An 8,634-nucleotide genomic window follows, 5' to 3' on the forward strand; every position below is an offset into this window, starting at 1 on the left:
TTTAGAAATTTGTGAAACCCCTTCTATACTAGATAGAAGAACTGCCTTTATGTCATCTTCATCAATGTTTACCTTAGGCTAGCAAGTTGCTGAAGAATAGAGCCTATGTTGCTCAAATGTTCTCCTAGGGTATTACTCTCATTCATTTTCATATTGAAGGACTTTTGCTTGAGAAATACCTTTGAATTGTTAATTTTGCTGCCAAAAAATTCTCTAGCTGATTTGTCGAAGTCCACAGGATGTATGAGGCTGTCTGCAAAACCTAGTCCAATGCAAGGGCTTAGTCATTCCTATCTTGCTCTGCAAGTTGCTTTTCGATGCCCTTGACGACATTCCACACTCCATCCCTCATCAGGAGAAGCATGATCTTTGTTTTGCCAGGTAGGAAAGTTGGAGCCATTGAAATTCTCCAATGCAATGTTGCTTCTGTTGGTCTCCATAGTCCACATTTTATCCCCAAACCAACTTTTGATGTGGCATTGCAGGTACAGTAGATAGTAGCGGCAGTGGCTCTGTCATGGGCCAACACAATGACAACAGGCGGAGGCTGCAAAGGCAGCAAGTGGTGGCAGCAATGGGTGGCAGCGGGGCAGGCTCTGGCGGGCGACCATCAGCTCATGGAGAGCAGAGGCAGCAGAGTATGGTATATAGGTTTCTATGGTATACAAGTTCATGGATTGGTATTATGGATTCCTACATTTGTTTTCTGGGCCATCTACAGGTTTATGGTGTGATATTGTGGAGATATGATCTTGCATTGGTCACTTTCAGCGTGATCAGTTCTCTCTCCAGCATTTTTTGTGGATGTTGAAGTCCATTTGCTTCATTGAAAAGAGTACGAAGGCAAAGGCTGAAACTGAACAACAGTCACCTCCATATGCTCTCTTGTTGCTAATCAAGCCAGGAACAGAGCTCCTTCAAGTTAGTGGAACTGCAAGATAAATGTTCTGGGGATATGCTACTTGCTGACTTTGGGGCTGATTCTGGGACGCTGTGCCATGTGGGCTGCCAGTCTGTCTCAAGGTGGCTCTGGAGTCTGGACTGCTGAATGGAATGAATGCAGAATGGGGAATTTTAGGACCTTTAATAGGCTCCCCTCCCTCCTCCCCCCCCAACCCCAAATAACCTGCTGGTCGGCCTGTCAGTGCCAGATCCATCACCTTTCTCCCCCTTATTGGGCTAATTTTCATTCCCTTCTGGCCAAGGCCATGCGAGCCTCGGCAGGATAGTTGTGGGTATGTGTGGTCAAAGCTGCCCAAAATGGTCGCCCTTCTTCTTCCTTTGATGTCCATGCTGATTAGCCCCAACTCTGTTTTCCAGATGTCTGCTCCTCAGCCTTCTGAAATCCCTTCACATGTCTGCTTCTACACTACCCATGTGCATCCCTAAACTGACCTTCACTTGGAGGTTCTGTCCCTTCATAATTATGGCTAGGACTGCCTACTAAACCCCAATCCTAAAGCCCCCTAGTAGTCATGACACATGCATCCTTATGTCTCGTAATGATAATGATGCATGTATTATCACAGCCCAGGGTTCTAGACCCATGCAAACTTACAAAGGCTGCAAATGAACCTATTTCGCTTCAAGTGCCGGATCCAGCCCCGCACTCTTCATCAACCCACACTGACAAATGCCAGAATAGAACCCAGACCCACTTTAAAAAAAGGGTGTTTCTGCCTTCCCCCATTGTATGAGATAGCCTTCTCCTCCTAGAGCGGCCAGCCGAAGGAAAAGAGCATCCGCCCCCTTTTATGCATCTTGCCTCTCATTTCCTAGTTGAGGATGATGTTGTATGTAGCCATTTTGGTTGTTTTCTTGGCCACTAATAGAAGGACCTTTTACCCAAAAGAAAAAAAAAAAAATCTCTTGCACTCACTTCATCAGCTGCTAGTGTAAAGTCTTTGTATTAGTGCCCTTACACAGGTGGGTGCATATGTAGATAGAAATGTGTTTGAGATTAGATAGCCAAATCAAGGGAATATCATATACACTTAAGTAGATTGAAATTAGCATCTTCATGGACTCGGCATCAAGCCACATGGACAATGGTAGAAATCAATACTCCACCCTCATCATTTGCGGTACTCAAGTTCCTACTCACTCTAGTTTACCTCCCTTTATGATGAGCAACAAAGGAAATGCCACATTCACGCATTATAGAAGTGATTAGGTGGCCACATCCACAGCACATGGTCATGAGAAGCTAATTAATTGAATGCTAAGTCATTTCCTATAAATGAGCACAGACCTAATGCGTGCAAGGTTACAAAACCTACTTACATCCATAAGGAAACCCTTAATCGCTATAAAGATTAACTACAAGCAATTACGAGCATAAGAAGACACAAAGGAGAGATTCGAATGTACTTGGCGACGCTAATAATGCACCAGCACTTCTGTTGTTGGATATGGCTGCTGGTGCTGTATAGAGTTGGATATGCCTGCTGCTGCTGGTGGTTGTCATGCATGAAAGCGACGTGTATCTCCTGTCCAGAGGCGAAGCGTGAAACGCACCGCTCCTTTAAAAGCTGGTGGACCTACATATCTTTTTAGTGCGGTAATAATAATAATAATAATATCAGTGCTTAAATTTGAAGCCCAAAATTTACCAAATGAAACGCTATTAAACTACCTGCATGGTATATACATATGTGTGTATGTACATATGTACATTTATAAATATATATATATATATAAATATATGTATATAAATGTATATATACATACACATATATATACATATATATGTATGTATGTATATATATGTATATATATATATGTATGTATGTATGTATGTATGTACGTATGTATGTACATACATACATACACACATATATACATGTTATATATACATACATGTATGTATGTATGTATGTTGTATATACATACATACATATATATATATATATATGTATATGTATATGTATATGTATATGTATATATATATATATATATATATATATATATATATATATATACATATACATATACATATACATATACATATGTATATATATATATGTATATGTATATACATATGTATATGTATATGTATATGTATATGTATATATATATATATATATATATATATATATGTATATATATATATATATATATATATATATATGTATATGTATGTATATACATACATATACATATATATATATATATATATATATATACATACATATATATATATATATATATATATATATATATGTATATGTATGTACATATACATATATATATATATATATATATGTATATGTATATGTATGTATATACATACATATACATATGTATATGTATGTATATACATACATATACATATACATATATATATATATATATATATATGTATATATATATATATATATATATATATATATATATATACATATATATCCTCAATAGAGACATGTTTTGTCGCTTGTGAATAAAGAAAGAAGGTTAAATACACAAAGAATTTTCTTTTGTGAAGATAGTGGCATGTGAAAATCAAACCCTCTAGCATGACTTTAGTTCATTGCACTTTGTGTCTGCAAAATGGTCACTTAACACCATGGACAACCACATCCACTCAACAAATAATTATAAAGTAATTATTGGATCTGACATCTCTATCTTGTTTCTATTTGGTCACCAATGTCCATTCATCACCCACACGATAATGCCACCAATGTCCATTCATCACCCACACGATAATGCCATATACATTTCCTATTACAAGCTCCCTTTAACCTTGAAAGGTACACCTTTAAGTCTTCCTATTACACCTTTAACCACATCCACTCAACAAATAATTATGAATCAATTATTGGACATTAGGAGAAATATGGACTCTCCATTTTGCCCCTTAAGGAGTGAATAAAAAAAGATTGGCCTGACCAATGAGAGAGTTGGGATTCTAGATCCATGTAACATGGATCTTTTTGTGATATCTTCCCAAATCTCTTAAGACAAAAAATAATAGAGCCCATAACTTTAAAAAATAGAGAAATGACGGATTTCATGTCATAAACTATTCTTTCATGTCAAATGTACCTTGTGGTCAACATGGAAGTTTGAAAACCAAATTTCATTTTTTCCCTTTTTATGTTTAACTTTTTACTTTCCCTCCTTTTGCATTTCACTACCTTTTCATTTCCCCCCTTTTTTTAGCGGAATTCAATTTTGCCATATCTTCTGTAACTCTAGTTCTTTCTTCATGAAATTTTACAGGTATATTGTTCTCCACCATAGCTCTCTCCTCATAAAATTTCATCTCATTTGAACAAAACCTCTATGAGTTATGTACGTTTTCTCACATGAACTTTCTCTTCTTTGCGCCACAATAGCTATCTTGATTTGAAGTGGTATCAAATTCTTATGAGTAATGATCATATGTTTAGGGTTTGTCTATGTTTTGTCTTGATGTAAGATAGGTTTGTTCATGTTTTATCTTGATGTGTTGTTTATTTTCACAAGAGCAAGGTTGTGAGTAACAAGATTGTGCAAATCAAAGCAGTAAGTTGCTGTTTATTTCGTGTTGTTTTAATCTTTATTTGTTGCTTATAATCTTCTCTACACCACAGATAACTATCTTGATTTTAAGTGGCATAAAATACTTGTGAGTAATGATCATAGGTTTAGGATTTGTTTATGTTTTGTCTTGATGTGTTTATATTCATTTTCATAGGTTGTAAGCAACAAGGTTGTGTGAATCAAAGCAATAGGTTGCTGTTTATTTCTTGTTGTTATAATGTTTATTTGTTGCTTACAATCTTAACATAGATATTTATTAATCATGCAATCTAACTTTGTTAATTTGGTGCTTTGTTTTTTATTGTAGATGTCTTCAACAAGGAGGAGGAATATCAGTAATATTCACACAGTGGAGGTGTTTAATAGGAGAGATGATGAAGGTAATTAGATCCCTAATCAATACAGTAAGTTAAATTGGATTTTAATAAGACCAAGTACTCGTGGGAGTTTCAAGGTCAAGCTCTAAGATGTAACAGACCCCAACAAACAATGGAAAGGTAGAATCATATAGTTCAGGAGACGCAGCAATGGTACAATAACAGAGGCTTTCATTCAGCATGTTTATATGCATAAAGAGATTCGAGTGCATCATGACAACTTCAGTGCGAGACATAAGCCTAACAGTAAGTTTACATCTCTGTGCTTTGTGTTCTTGTGCTTTAAGTCCATGGTTATTAGATAGAGTTTTAATACAAGCACGTTTGTTGCTTGCAGCTTTATATCCATTAACTCTGCATGAATGGAAACTGTAGAATGCTTAAGTGGAAAGCTAAATGTTTTACATGCAGAGATAGGTGCCTTGATCTATGACAACAAGAGTGCAAGCGAATTGGCATCTCAGAATGTTTACTTTTATGATTCCACATATGTTGTGGGGAGACATAGTACATTCCACTACCACCATTATCTAGCCAAGAATGGTATAATCCTAGCTTAGACATGTCAGAAGCATGTAGGGTAAAGATAAAAACTGATGTTCATGCTGCCATGAAACCCTCCACAAGCTCTAGAGATGTGCATCTAAGTTGGTTTGTTCGAGTTTGTTTGTTTACACATTTGCATCTAAGTTGGTTTGTTCGAGTTTGTTTGTTTACACATTTGTTTGGATCCTATGAAGTAGTAAAGAAAACTAAGATTACATACCAATGCAAGTGCCCATCTGAGGATTGGATGACTCAGTTACTAGGTGAGTCATGGCATCTCAAGAGAACTCACCACCGTGATGGTATCATTGAGTCCAGAATCACTGTGTAAGTTGTTACCTTTAGGTAAGATTGCACTGATGTTGATTGTTTATAGTTTTTATTCATAAGTACTTCATTGCAAGACACCGATCGTTGATTGTTGTTGTTTTTATGTTTTTATGTTTGTTGTTGATTGTTGATTGTTGTTTTTATGTTTTTATGTTGGTTGTTTGTTTTTTATGACAGGTACTCATTGCAAGACAAACTTTGTGCATTCGCTTCAAGTATAGGAGGTGGCGACTTCTACGAGGGGAGTGGCTCAGCTTGGACCAAGACATGCAAGATGGCACACATTCAGCACTCATTGATGTGAATATTCTTTGGGAGGGTCATGACCCTTGTCGTGTTAATGTAGAAAGTCATTGGCCCCTTGAGTTAGATTGAGGCAAGAAATCCAACTCATGTCCAATAATCCCTCTTGTAATTTTTATTTCAAGTTGGATGGTAGGAAGGTTGGGAGTTGAAGTGAACATTGCAAAACATACAAGCAGTGTGCTGCTCCACACATCCTTGAAATTGTAAAGTCCATGTAATTCTTATTCTTCCAAGTGAATATTAAAAACCGTTTCTCTAAAAGTGTTGTAAATTTAATTTTATTTAATTTTCATAAATTACAGTGGTTTTTTTAAGTCTAATGTGTTTCGAACCCATTAATATGTAAGAAAATAAAGATAAGTATAAGTAAGTACAATTATAAATATATATTTAAGTGTAAACAATAATATAATTAATTATCCTAGAAATATAAATATGATTTATGATTTCTTATATTTTAATAAAGTGTCATTAATTTTAAGTCTATGGATATAAGTATAAAAATAAATATAACTTTAAGTATATATTTAAGTGTAAATAATAATATAAGTAACTTTGTAAATAATATAATAATAATAATAATGATAATATGTAACAAGAAATAGAAGTATGATTTATTATTTATTATATTTTTTTTGTACACACCCAGGGCCCACTCAAGTGGGTGGAGCCGATTTCCCCTTCCAACAATTAGCCAATTATCATGGTCGGGCAAGGGCCACATACCATCGGGCAAGAGCCACGAATTAGGCATCCCCCATGACCACCGTGATGAGTCGAGCGCTGGAACATAAAGTGTCCTTTATTTAAGTTTATAGATATTTTAAGTATAATAATAAACATAAGTATAAATTGCATCCATCCAGCCTCACGAAACCCAAAGTCATGACCCACCACTAGCTTCATTGAGTGCCATCACCATTGAAGAGGTGGAGTACCTCCTCATGCAGGATGTGTTGGAGCTCTTGGAGTTTTAATGAAATAAATATTACTCCATTAAAATTTTAATAAAATATATATTACTTTATTAAAGTTTTAATAAAATAATATATAAATTTATATTTATAAGTATAAGTAGGAGTTATTTTCATTCACTTCTATTGCAACATGATCTCTTAAAAAGCATGGTGTTGAAATACACCTCAAGGCACATGATAGAAAAAGTAATTCTATAATCTTATTTTACATGATATCCATTTGTTGAAAAGACCATGTCATTACATCATAAATTCGTAATTGGTTAAAAGCTCCTCTTCAACCTTGATATTTAGTAATATGTGTATAATATTATAGCCAAATTCTTCTTAACAAACATTTTGCATGAGCTTTGTGAAACCATGGAGGACAATTCAGTGAATAGACATATCACAAGCATAGCACACAATGGTGCTTTCTATATAATATCTAGAGCTTGAGATAGCAAAAAACATTTCCATCTAAGGTGTCATGAACATGTACCTTTGGGAGTTACTCATTTGGAATTTGAGGATACAACTATGTGCACTTCACCCAAGGGCACAAAAAGTGCACATAGTTGTATCTAACCTTCATGTTGAAATCTCGGTCCACTATAATAATGTAGCAATATTCTTGAGAATTCCACAATTGCATAGATAAACGACCTAGTACTTTCTCCTTTGATAGTTGATGTCCTAACCTCATACTTATCACCTTGGACATAAATTTCTCCTCAATCTAAGTGGGAGATCATTTTGCCATTTTTGTCATATGCATGATGAAAGTCACAAACACATGACAACTATTTTAGATATACCAGATCTATAAAAAATAAGCATAATTAGATCACAAAACAAGTAAGCATAAAACTAAACAATTGTAAAACCAAAAATAAATAATAGCAACAATGTATAAAGGTGACACTTTTTCATTTTGTTTGATATACTAGATCTGTAAAGCGTAAAACCAAAAACAAACAATAACAACAATGTATAAGGTGATAATGTTTCAATTTGTTAGATTACATTAAAAACTCAAAACAATTAAAAAAATACTTATCTTTCTACTAGTTTATTAGTAGAAAGATAAGGTGACACTTTTTCATTTTGTTTGATATACTAGATCTGTAAAGCATAAAACCAAAAACAAATAATAACAACAATGTATAAGGTGATGATGTTTCAATTTGTTAGATTACATTAAAAACTCAAAACAATTAAAAAATACTTATCTTTCTACTCGGTTTATTAGTATCTTAACGATAGTTTCCTCTTGTTTAAAATTGTTAATGCTCTTTAAGTTGAAACATAAAAGCCTTTACTCATGTTCTTTTAGTATCTTGACATTAGTTTCCTCTTGTTTAAAATTGATAATGCCCTTAAAGTTAGCTTAGCCAGGTTCAAAGAGAGTGTATCATTTATAAAGAATAGTCTAAATCTTATCATTATAATGTAGAGCAGTTCAAAAATGAAGTGTCAACTTTAAAGTTACCAAATCAAGAGCTGGAAAAAAGAAATGTAGAACTTGAAGACCAACGAGCTCACAACATTGAGAAGATTAACCAACTTAAAAAGAAAGTTGTTGGGATCCA

General features: G+C 34.3%; 1 long non-coding RNA gene across 1 annotated transcript in view; it reads left to right on the plus strand.

The window, feature by feature from the left end:
• LOC147630523 (uncharacterized) overlaps positions 1-2,273 on the plus strand; it is a 2,816-nt gene extending 543 nt beyond the window's left edge. Inside the window, exons 1-4 of the long non-coding RNA XR_015267659.1 lie at positions 1-129; positions 239-381; positions 486-638; positions 722-2,273. The exon at positions 1-129 is cut by the window's left edge and continues 543 nt beyond it. This is a non-coding gene — a long non-coding RNA (uncharacterized LOC147630523). The remainder of the gene's footprint in view (positions 130-238; positions 382-485; positions 639-721) is intronic.
• The last annotated feature ends 6,361 nt before the right edge of the window (positions 2,274-8,634 follow it).

The sequence above is a fragment of the Cibotium barometz genome, chromosome 16, assembly GCF_041138505.1.
Source record: "Cibotium barometz isolate CiBa-2024 chromosome 16, ASM4113850v1, whole genome shotgun sequence".
Lineage (NCBI taxonomy): Eukaryota > Viridiplantae > Streptophyta > Polypodiopsida > Cyatheales > Cibotiaceae > Cibotium > Cibotium barometz.